This window comes from Vanacampus margaritifer, chromosome 19 (genome assembly GCF_051991255.1).
Source record: "Vanacampus margaritifer isolate UIUO_Vmar chromosome 19, RoL_Vmar_1.0, whole genome shotgun sequence".
Classification (NCBI taxonomy): domain Eukaryota; kingdom Metazoa; phylum Chordata; class Actinopteri; order Syngnathiformes; family Syngnathidae; genus Vanacampus; species Vanacampus margaritifer.
Window position 1 is genome coordinate 15,089,297 of NC_135450.1, and position 12,860 is coordinate 15,102,156.

Here is a 12,860-nt window from a genome sequence, read left to right on the forward strand (position 1 = left end):
TAGAACAGGAAGTCAGCCATTTTGGTTTGAAGCAGCCATTTTGGATGAATATCAAACTTTTACAAGGGAATTCGGCCAATCGGATGCAAGTGTGCTACTACTGAGCATTATAGTTCAGGAAAATTAACAAAATAACAATTTAAAATTGATAAAGCATTTTCATCAACAAAATAAAAGCGATAATGTGTTTAAAAATGATAACTAACAAACGTATTACTTTGATTAAGTAAAACTCAGTCAAGTCAGAAAATTTTCTTTGTAATATGTTGTATGCGCACCTACTAATTATAAGTATTCTAATTAACTCTTTGACTGCCAGACGTTTTCAGAAAAGGGATGCCGTGGGTGCCAGCCGATTTAAGCATTTTTGACTGATCTTTCAAGGTCCACAGAAAATGATGTGTTTGGACTATGGAAACACACATACTACCAAATGAAAGATTGGACTCTCATCTTTCATCAGAAAAAAAAAGTTTGTTTCTACCTTATTCCGTTTTTCAGTAATCAACAATAGAAAATGGTTAGTTTCACCGCTGTTTTGAAACAAACGTCTTTTAACGTCTTTGGCACTCCTCCCTAGGATTTTACTAAACGTTATTTAACGTTTTTGGCAGTCAAAGAGATAACATTGTGTTTGTGGAACGTGGGTTAAGCAGCAAAATCCATTCTTTTTTTAGCCATATCGGGGCGGCCATTTTGATACTTCCTGTCGACTGAAAATGCCATCACAGTAGCTCAGGTAACAGCCAATCACGGCTCAGTTTTCTGTGATTGGTCATGTGACGTTCGCAAGCTGAGCTGTGGTTGGTCATGTGACGTTCGCAAGCTGAGCTGTGGTTGGTCGTGATTAAGCCGTGAGCAAGAGTGATGTCATTTTCAGTCGACAGCAAGTGACAAAATGGCCGACCCCCTGAGATGGCTAAAAATGAAAACTTAAAACATAGAATCTTCAAAAACATAAAAACTAACCAACCGGTTTTAAAAATGAACAAAATCTAGCTGAATTAAAAAAATTTGCATCAAAAAATTGACAAAAACTATGAAAATGAAAAATGCCAAACTATTCCAACCTTGGTCACGCAGCAGTCAAGCATTCTGTTTGTTTTGCGTCTTTTGTGTGCCCTCTCATGATTATTTGCCTTGCTCACACACCACCGCTGCTGTTGCTGTCCTGGTGAATAAAACATGAGGCGTGTTGCATTCATGCCGGGTGACAGGTCGCCACCATTGATGTCTGCTCAGCCTGACATTTGCTAAGCAGCCGCTCGCCGTCTCGCCGCCGCCGGCAAGGCGAAGGATTGTTTGTTATCCTTTTTTTTTTTTTGTTTGTCGCCTCGCCTTCTCATTGTCACCGGCACGCCGACATCGTTAGGAAAACCAAAGTCATGTTTTCGTCGATGGGTACCAGCACTCTCGTGCTGCCGGGGCCGAAACAAGTCGGGCGGTTGCCGTGGCGATGGTGCCGCGCCATCATTTCCGGTGGGGATGCCTAAACAATCGGACAGTGTACAATTGATTGCTTGAGAAAAAAAAGATGATACCAGCTGTAATATGTCTGCCAGGCCCGTAGTTGGCATCCATGTGTCATCCTTTTTTTTCCTTTTTTTTTATGTCAAGAAAAGCCTACTAGAACATCTTTATTTAGGTTGTTTTGAAGGCACTTTAAATAATGGAAAGTATGTGCTGACTTCCATTTCACTACTCACCATAATTATACAAGGGTGTGAACACTATTGCAACTCATCTCAGTTGTTACTTGACTTATCTAAAATATTTCCGTATGCTTTGAATTGAGCACATTAATGGTGGCAAAAGTGAATAAAGCTAAATTGTGATTTTTTTTAAAATAGATTTTCAGTTAAAACAGTCTCAAAACTCATAAATGAAAGATTTCAGGTTTATGGCTAATTAGCGCTGCAGCGAGGATCCGTGTTTGTGTGTGTCATCCGTCATGTCAACGCTCTTCTTCTTCATCCATTCTTAGCCTTTCTTGTCCCCCCCCCCCCACCCCCCCATCCTCCATATCATCAATCTGTGCGTTTGTTTTCCCCGCGGGTTCGGCCCCCACAAGGGCAAAAACAGCGTGTTTGTGTATGTGCACGTTCACGATAGAGACAGACTGCACGAGCGCGCACGTGGCATCGTTCCAAACCGCGGAGATCGCGTTGGGAGTGTCGGGGCGGCAGGCAATGATTCAAAGCGCTAACTGCTAACCGCTAACTGCTAACAACATGGCAGCCAGGCATGAGCGCAAAAATTAAAACTAAACATTGAGTTGGATTTTAATATTTAATCTGTTGGGTTTACGTGACAAGGTTTTGTTAATGAGCATCAGTAAACTGATAGTTGTTAGCTGGCTAATATAACTAAAAACTGATAGTGGTGGCTAACAAGCTAACGCAACTTAGCTAATGCTCGCTATCAAACTTCTGGGTCGCGTAAAAAAAAAAAAATACATCTTAAAATCAGTTCTGTAACCTCTTTTTGTGTGTGTTAGATTAAAACCACAAAATAATCAGCCACATTTTTTTGTTTTTGATCTTCGCTTGCCAATAGAAATGGAAATAGCAAATAAAGCAGATTTGTTAGCTGTCGAAAGGAAGACAAACAAAGACGTTTGTCGTCGGGCAAAGTGCTGATGGCGTTAGTATCGGGAAAATAGAATCAAGCGCGTCCAGATATTTATGGCGGGATATTTTTGCTTATTGACAGAGGCATAAAACGCGCGATGCACAGCACAGCAATAAAACGGAGCGGTCGCAGATCGATGCGGTGACGCCAAAGGCTTTGTTGTTTGTCTGCAACTTCCTGTGACAAAATTGCAGTTTGAAGCATCATTGTCTTTCGTGATGGGTGGTTCCCACGCAATGTTTTCAGTGACTTCATTGCAATTAAGAAATTTTAAATATAGGTTGTGCTCATGTATTAAAAAAGAAATGTAAAAAAAAAAAAAAAATCGCATTTTAAATGAAAAACAGGCAAGGTAAAAAAAAAAAGTTTTAAAAAATTTTAATAAAAAAAATCGGGCAAAACAGATACACAAATTGTGAAAAATTGCAATAAGACTACGTTGTAAATGTAATAATAATAAAAGGAAACACATTATTAATGAATTAAACAAAAGAAACAATTGCAGCTACAACAATGCATTTTAAATTTAAAATGGAAACAACAAAAAAAGTGTTTTAAGAAAAGTACTATTTAAAAAAAAATTGCATGAAAAATGGACGTCCATGTTGGTGGTAAGACAGACTGTCTATAATTAGAAATGAGGAAACAGTCTTCATTTTTCCTATTAGTTGCCGTCCTGTAATGATGACTGCAAGCACAGTGCAGAACGCTCAATGCATGAAAAGCAAAACACTATTATCATGTATATTGGGTGGAAACTGAAAGAGGAATAAAATTATTTGTCCTCTTTGCGTGCTCCAAAACTTGAAGACAGATTTAATGTAAGAAAAAACACCTTTGCAAAAATGATTTTAATCTAACAGAGATCTCTGGACATCGTAACAGACTCCAATTCATCACTCAACAGGTGGAACTCAGAGCGCCGAATGTGTCTCTTCCGCGTGTAAAATGGCTTCTTATAGTTAAAACCGACCTCTGGGTACTTTTCCATGAGCGATGGCGAAAACAGAGTCAGGGGTGCGTGTTCGAAACAGATTCTGTTCTCAAGGACCAAATGTGTTTTCCCACAGAGAAGGAACTTCTAGACCAAATAATATGTCCCAGCTTAAGGTCAAATTATACTGAGTTCAACACTACTTGCTTGACACGTCTATAAAACCTTTCAACATGGTTAATATAAAGAATTAAGATGTTAATAATGTATAACAATGGTTAATATATGAAAATAAAGAATTTAAATGTTAATAATATCTAACAAAACATAAAACCAAAGTAAAATGTTTGAAGGATAAGACATTATTGCTATGGTGTGGGGTTGCTTTGGTACCTCAGAGCCTGGACGCATTTCAATCATTGACGGAAAAGGAATTTTGTTTATGATGATATTTGACATGATTTTTTTTACTTATTGTGCGTTGGCTGCCTTGGCGGAGGTCTCTTGTTCTCTCGTCTGAAAACCGGCTGTACTGTATGCGTCATCTCACACACGAAAAAATTAATAAATACAAAATAAAAAGATGCCAGCGGTAATTAAGCTTTTCCTTCGTCTCAGCTGTCATCTCTTCCCCTCCGTTGCTTCTGTGTGCTCGTTCGCCTCCGAAGGCATCAAACAAACAAACGAGTGGGGAGCAAGATGCATTGTGGGTCCTCCTCAAGGGCGCCCTTGACGTCTTCATGTCCCAACGTCGCACTCCTTGTCAAGTGTGTCGCAAGTGAAACAACACGTGTTTTCCAACGCGCTGACGAGAGTCGTCTTTGATGTTTACGAAACCCTACTCGAGCTTTCTTCAAAACGTAGCGTTAGCGTTAGCACGCTGTGACAGTCAACCAAGGCAGTAAATCGTTTGGATTTTTAGGTCAACAAATACATTCGGTTCACTAAGACACTAAATTTGAGATGAGACAGATGGGAGAGCGGACAGACGGGAAATGGACGACGCATCAAAGGACGGCCTTCCCTTTTTTTTTTTACCGCCATCTTCTCCGCCTCCGTCGGCAGAGCCTCAAAGTGAAAGTGACTTTCCAATTTACATGCGCATGATTAAAGCACAGCGCTAAGAGACCTCTGCCAAGGCTTAAGTGCGCGTCATCTGTCCAATTAACGTCCCGTCTACCAACTTAATTGCTACAATTATTGAAAAGTTTCATCCCGATGACCAAGAAATTCACAAATTGTTCTTACGACATTTTGGATCTGATACGGATATTTTTGACGTTTTGAAACCCCCCCTGGACATGTTTAGACTTACTCGTACATACTGCTGTCACTATCGAATATTTTTAGAATCGATTAATCGATTATTCAATCGATTCATCAGATTATTTTAATTTTGCATTAAAGTGTATTACAAAAACTTTTTTTTTTTACCTGATTATTGTTTATTAACTCATTCACTGCCATAAATTCATTTAAAAAAAGATTATTCAAAATTTGGGGCGACAGGCAATTCAATTTTTTCATTGTAATTAATCGCATGATTTTAATAGTTAACTCACGATTAATCACAAATTTTATATCTGTTATCTAAATGTACAATAAAAAAAATCTAGGGTTTCATACTCCTGTTAACAAAAGTAAAAATAAATAAATTTAACTAATAGAAATTGTTTAAAATTTTTTGGGACGTTTATAGCCGACAATGGCAATGAATGAAAAAAAAAGAAAAAAAAATTTGGGGCGTCAGGCGAAAAATTTGTAATCATAATTAATTGCATGACCTCACTAGTTAACTCACAATTAATCACACATTTTATATCTGTTCTAAATGTACAAAAAAAAAAATTCTAAGCTATGCTAAATTGGCTATGGAAACGCTTACATTGAAGCTAAATCCTGTTTGAATGTTTATGTAAACACGCACATTAAGCCGGACCATGACCTTTAACTCATCTTTAATGTTTTACGAAAACACATACGTTAGCGCCGTTAAAGCCTAACATGCAATGTTTACAACTCGTACGTGAAGTTTAATGAAAACGCTAAATCGCCGCCGCTGTTTACCAAACGTTTGTCATTTGGGCCAAACGGCGTGCTGGCTCATGTAGAGGAAGTTGAAGGGTCCTAAAAGGAGTCGCGTTCTCGGCCTCTGCGCACTCGCATAACTCACATTAACCATTCATGACTTAATTAGCGTGAAGTGAAACACTTTATTGCTCGGCCGGCGCACGTACGTGCGCGAGAGACGTTAAATCAAGGGGGGTGTTCAGCTGGGAAAGGTTTTTATAACCCCCCCCCTCCTCTCTTGTACTCTCATTCACACGCATACAGACGCACATTCACTAACTGGCATGCACTCACACACACATACTTTTGTCACTCATTCATTCACTCACTCACTCACTCTGTCTTTGTCGCACGAGCGCAATCACACTCACCTGCACTCAGCAATCTATCAGAGTGAATGAGCACACACAGCCTGGGCTGCAAGCCAAGTGCATCTCCCGTGAGTGCGTGTCGAGTGCCAGAAAATAAAATAAATAATAATAAAGAAGCTCCGTGCCTTTTTTCTTTTAATATTCCGCGCACGCCGCTTCACACTCAAAGGCGCTGAGGCGGACGTTTTGGGCGGCAAACGACCTGGCACCGTCGCATCGTCACACCGTCACGTCAAGCGTCACGTCAAGGACATGCTTACGGGACGTTTTATTAGGTCCAGCAACTTCCAAAGACATCAAGAGAGGAATTCATGTTGGGCGGTGAACCGTCTTCGACTTCAGAACCCAGCAGATGAAATTTGTCAATTTTTATTAAATATAAAAATGTTGCCACTCCCACCTCAAGTTTCCTCTCAAACTTAACATAAAATAAACATGTTGTGTAGTTAAAACAACCGCATAGCTAACCTTTAGTCCGCTAGCTTAATGCTAATAGGCGACGATTAGGACCGATAACCCTTTAAGCAGTGTATATTTGAATACAAATGATGTTGGGAGGCTAGAACTGATTAAATGAGACGATTTTTTTGCCACTCTCACATAGCTAACCTTTAGGCCGCTAACTTAATGCTAATAGGCGACGATTAGCGTCGATAACCCTTCAGACGGTGGATATTTGAACACAAATGATGTTGGGTGGCTAGAACAGATTAAACAAGATGATTTTTTGCCTCTCTCACTTAGCTAACCTTTAGTCCGCTAGCTTAATGCTAATAGGCGACGATTAGGACCGATAACCCTTTAAGCAGTGTATATTTGAATACAAATGATGTTGGGAGGCTAGAACTGATTAAATGAGACGATTTTTTTGCCACTCTCACGTAGCTAACCTTTAGGCCGCTAACTTAATGCTAATAGGCGACGATTAGCGTCGATAACCCTTCAGACGGTGGATATTTGAACACAAATGATGTTGGGAGGCTAGAACAGATTAAACAAGGTGATTTTTTGCCTCTCTCACATAGCTGACCTTTAGTCTACTAGCTTAATGCTAATAGGCGACGATTAGCGTCGATAACCCTATAAGCAGTGGATATTTCAACACAAATGATGTTGGGAGGCTAGAACAGATTAAATGAGACGATTTTTTTGCCACTCTCACATAGCTAACCTTTAGGCCGCTAGCTTCATGCTAATAGGCGACGATTAGCGTCGATAACCCTTCAGACGGTGGATATTTGAACACAAATGATGTTGGGTGGCTAGAACAGATTAGACAAGATCTTCATTTCAACCACTGCACTTTAATTGCCATAACATTTATGCTAATACGTTAGCATTAAATTAGCAAGCTTTTGTTAGAGTAAAGAATAAAATGTGGTTAATATTTTTGCTGTTTGAATATACAGTGTTGAATTGGCTTGATTAATGCGTCCGTTTTTCAGTCAATTTCAACTGTGAGTGATGAATTATTTGTTATTTAGAGAGGGAAAAAGTCATCATTCATGTTTATGAGATAGCGGTTTGAGAAGATGCATCTCAATTTTTCCATGTCAAATATCTTTATTTGTGTGCGCTTCCTGCGTGTAAAGCATCTTTTATTCCCTTCGCAATGGCGTTGATTTGCGCCCTCCAGGCCGCGCCGGCGCTTATTTCTTCAGAGCGACGACAAATCAAACGTTTTGAGCCCGAGGCGGTCGCCTGGCAGGACGTGATGAACGTCATTTGTTTGCGCGCATCCCCTCAAGTTATTTACTTTTAATCCCGCTGCGGAATTCTCCACTGTTTCCCGATGATTACTGTTCAGCTTCTCCGCCAGCGGAGGTGATTTTTTTTATTATTATTATGTTGCTCCTCTCGTGTTTATCGCATTAAAAGTGTCACGCTGGGGCGACGCGGTGAAGACATTAGGTCGACATTATGAGTCCGGTCATCAGTCGCAATGCACAACACAGCAATTACCGTTGGCTTTTATTGAGAAAAATGACTTGGTTTCAGGCCAGGCGTGATGGAAGGATCACAGTCAATAATATCTCAACAGGCAAGTGGAGACACAAAAAGTACGTTCAGGACAAAATCATCGGGCGTGAATGAAATAATCTTCATTGTAGGGATGGAGCCGATATTGAAAAAAAGGTCAAGCTAAAACCATTTTAATCTCGCGAAACTTTATTTATTTATAAAATTAATTTCAATTTTCAGTTAAATTTAGAAGAGAAGATGGTGACCCTGAGCAAATAAATGTGGAACTGAGTTCCCTGATTTTTTTTTTTTTAATTTAAAATGAAGTATATAATATATATAACAAGATATGAAAAAAAAAATTCTCTATCGCTAATTAATTTTCATTGAAAACGCTAAACGGTCTTTAATGTTTATCTAAAAAAAAAAAAAAAAAAGTGCATTAGGTTTGTCAAATACTGTTTATCGTTCTTTAAAGGCCAAATCGTTTTGGATGTTTATGAAAACGTGAGGTGTGTAAAAACTCGAAATCGACTTTGAAGCAAAAACGTCATTTATAGTCTCCGGTGTTTCTAAAAAAAAAAAAAAAAAAGTATAGAAGATGTTAACTTGTCTGCAGTTTAGAAAAACACGTACACAAGGCACTTTAATATTTACTGACCTACTTTTGCTGTTTACGAAAACACGTACGTTCCATTTGTTCAACCCTGTATTGTCTATAATTCTTTATGAAAACACGTACGTTACGCTTGTTTAATATGTGTAAAAAAAAGTAAGCCAAGTTTTTGGATGTTGTGAGAAAAAGTGTCGATTGAAGACGGTTATGAAAATCTCCCCCCCCCCACCCCTACTTATTGTAAGAAGTGTTGCAGATGTTTGCAGGATAGCGAGGCCAGACGGTCACACGTCAGGCCTCAGACGTTTTCATCCTTCAGTCAAAACGAGATAACAGATGAAAAACAGCCGGCGAGGATTAGAAATGTATCCGCTCTCCTGGGGAAAATGATCAAAGTCGGGATATGGTGACGAGGGAACGCAATCTGCATCGGCACGGCTTCTTAGTCCCCCCCTCTTCCTCTCTTCCTGCTTTTATTGGACGTAAGGATAAACGTTGCCACCAAAAATCAAACCTGAAATCGTCTTTTTTTTAAATGAAATTCAAGCAAAACTACATTCATATCTGATTGTATCTGATCAATGGCACTGAGGTCGTAATTTACAATTATTGGAGAGTACAGTGTCCTACATGTGCCAACAATCTCCCATATGTCTCTTTTGCATGTTATTGCCCCAAAAATTACACCAAAGGAGCTGCAGGAATTGCTGGCAAGTCGTTTGTGTCCTATATGTGACAGCAATCTGCCCAACATCTGGGAAGTTACAAAAAGTGTGCTGCAGGGATTTTTTGGCAGGTTGTGGCTGTTTCCTACATGTGCCAACAATCTCCCATATGTCTCTTTTGCATGTTATTGCCCCAAAAATTACACCAAAGGAGCTGCAGGAATTGCTGGCAAGTCGTTTGTGTCCTATATGTGACAGCAATCTGCCCAACATCTGGGAAGTTACAAAAAGTGTGCTGCAGGGATTTTTTGGCAGGTTGTGGCTGTTTCCTACATGTGCCAACAATCTCCCATATGTCTCTTTTGCATGTTATTGCCCCAAAAATTACACCAAAGGAGCTGCAGGAATTGCTGGCAAGTCGTTTGTGTCCTATATGTGACAGCAATCTGCCCAACATCTGGGAAGTTACAAAAAGTGTGCTGCAGGGATTTTTTGGCAGGTTGTGACTGTTTCCTACATGTGCCAACAATCTCCCATATGTCTCTTTTGCATGTTATTGCCCCAAAAATTACACCAAAGGAGCTGCAGGAATTGCTGGCAAGTCGTTTGTGTCCTATATGTGACAGCAATCTGCCCAACATCTGGGAAGTTACAAAAAGTGTGCTGCAGGGATTTTTTGGCAGGTTGTGGCTGTTTCCTACATGTGCCAACAATCTCCCATATGTCTCTTTTGCATGTTATTGCCCCAAAAATTACACCAAAGGAGCTGCAGGAATTGCTGGCAAGTCGTTTGTGTCCTATATGTGACAGCAATCTGCCCAACATCTGGGAAGTTACAAAAAGTGTGCTGCAGGGATTTTTTGGCAGGTTGTGGCTGTTTCCTACATGTGCCAACAATCTCCCATATGTCTCTTTTGCATGTTATTGCCCCAAAAATTACACCAAAGGAGCTGCAGGAATTGCTGGCAAGTCGTTTGTGTCCTATATGTGACAGCAATCTGCCCAACATCTGTCAAGTTACAAAAAGTGTGCTGCAGGGATTTTTTGGCAGGTTGTGGCTGTTTCCTACATGTGCCAACAATCTCCCATATGTCTCTTTTGCATGTTATTGCCCCAAAAATTACACCAAAGGAGCTGCAGGAATTGCTGGCAAGTCGTTTGTGTCCTATATGTGACAGCAATCTGCCCAACATCTGGGAAGTTACAAAAAGTGTGCTGCAGGGATTTTTTGGCAGGTTGTGGCTGTTTCCTACATGTGCCAACAATCTCCCATATGTCTCTTTTGCATGTTATTGCCCCAAAAATTACACCAAAGGAGCTGCAGGAATTGCTGGCAAGTCGTTTGTGTCCTATATGTGACAGCAATCTGCCCAACATCTGGGAAGTTACAAAAAGTGTGCTGCAGGGATTTTTTGGCAGGTTGTGGCTGTTTCCTACATGTGCCAACAATCTCCCATATGTCTCTTTTGCATGTTATTGCCCCAAAAATTACACCAAAGGAGCTGCAGGAATTGCTGGCAAGTCGTTTGTGTCCTATATGTGACAGCAATCTGCCCAACATCTGGGAAGTTACAAAAAGTGTGCTGCAGGAATTTTTGACTGTTTCCTACATGTAACAACAATCTCCAATATTTTTAGTAGTTGACTGAATGAGCTGGGTTCGTTTTTTTTTTTTTTGAGGTTATGTGACGGGATTTTGTGACTACAAATCTCCTTTATGTCTGGTCTATGAGCTAAGGGGTGAATTCAAACAAGTACTGGCTGTTAAACAAAATGACACAAAAAGTACAATAAAGAAGTTGCAGGATTTTCTGTACTGCATCCGCCCTAATTGGGACATCAATCTCCCCATATGTCCGTGAGGTTACTGAAGCCAGGATGTTCTTTCAAATGATGTGACACTCCAAAATAACAACTGGCCACGTTTTGATGTCTGGTCAGACAGCAACAATCAAACAAGGAGAACAAGATTGGTGTCCAATTGCATAAATTGGAAGAGTTGTTCTTGTGCTTGTTCATTTGTCCGTACAGGAAATTAACAGCCTCCTTCCTCCTCGCCAATTTTGCCCCCCCATCTAATTGGCCCGCATCACAGCACGTTGTTCCGGCCTTGGCCGACTCCATTATTACAACGGGGTTATTTTTTTTATGCAAAAGATTGGAAGGTTATTAATTCAGCTCCTACAACATGAGTGTGTTAAGACGGTACACCCGCTAACAAAAGATGCAGTCGTGATAAAAACACGCTGTCGACATGCAGGAATGATAAATAAATAAAAAGGATGGAAGAAATCCATCTCCTGCTCAAGGATGTTCTTTTTGTGTGTGTGAAGATAGCAGTTGTTTAAAGGCTGACAACCCCAGAAAAACGATGCTAAATTCAGGCTAAGTTAGCCTGTCTATGGCAATTGATATTATACATTAGCATTAAGCTAGCAAACTTTTATCAGATGTAAATACGGTTTGGTAGTGAAGCAGCTGATGAGCATGTACTGTAAATGCACACACAAAATAACGTCAAGGAGCTACAGGAATTTTTTTTGGGGGAAATGCAGGCTGTGTCCTACACATGACAACAATCTACCATATATCTGAGAGCGTCCTGAATGAGCTCCTTAACATGTAAATGTGAGTGAAAGCACTAAAGGAAATTCTAGCAAGTATTGAGCGATGGATGATGCAAAGCACAATTCCACATCGAATAAATGTATAAAAATCTTGATGCTTATTTTGTCATTTGACAGAAAAATAATCAGAGCTACCTGGAGTGTCGGCAGCTGTGCTGGTTAAAAAAAAAAACAAAAAAAAAAACAGCGGCCCGGGCAGGAAGGCGTGCGCTCGGAGAATTGAGCTTGATATCGTCTGAATGGCAACTAAATGCTCCGCCTGAGCACTTATCAGTCAGCAGATGCGCGACGCTTCCCCCTTCAAGCGCCTTTTAACGGCGCAATTGTGGAGGTGACTGGAGGAGCTCTTAAGCATGGAAGCGTGCACAAAAGATTACATTTCAAGTCGACATTGAGCTGGCATGGAGCAAGTTTAGGAGGGGGAAAAAAGACCAGGAAATAACCTTTAACTCTTAAGGCAAAATTTTTTTAAAAAAAATAGCAACAGGAAAGGAGCTCCAGGAATTTCTGGCAATTATTGGTTGTGTCCTACATGTAACAGCAATCTCCTTTATAAAGAGGTTACTGAAGAAATTCCGAAACATTTAAATGAGCACAAAACGTACACTAGAAGAGCACCTGCACTTGTAGCAGAATGCGTTATTAGAATATTTGACATGTTGTTAACTACTGAACGATCGCTAAATCAGCAGCAGGCTGTCACCGGAAGTGGAATGCGCTGCTTTTCAGAATAAGAGCAAAAATACAGGAAGTGAAATGTTAACTTTTTAATGCTTGTTTATTTATCAAAATAACAACTTTTTGTTTTTGCCTATTTGAAAAAATAATAATTTGCATTTCTGTAGTCTCCAGTATGAGTTTATGTGACAGGAATTTCTGGCAAGTACTGGCTTAGATGTGACAACAATCTCTCATATGTCTGGACTATGAGTAAAGGTTGCAAGACCTAACTAAGTGTTCCATTTTCTTCTTACTACTGTCAGA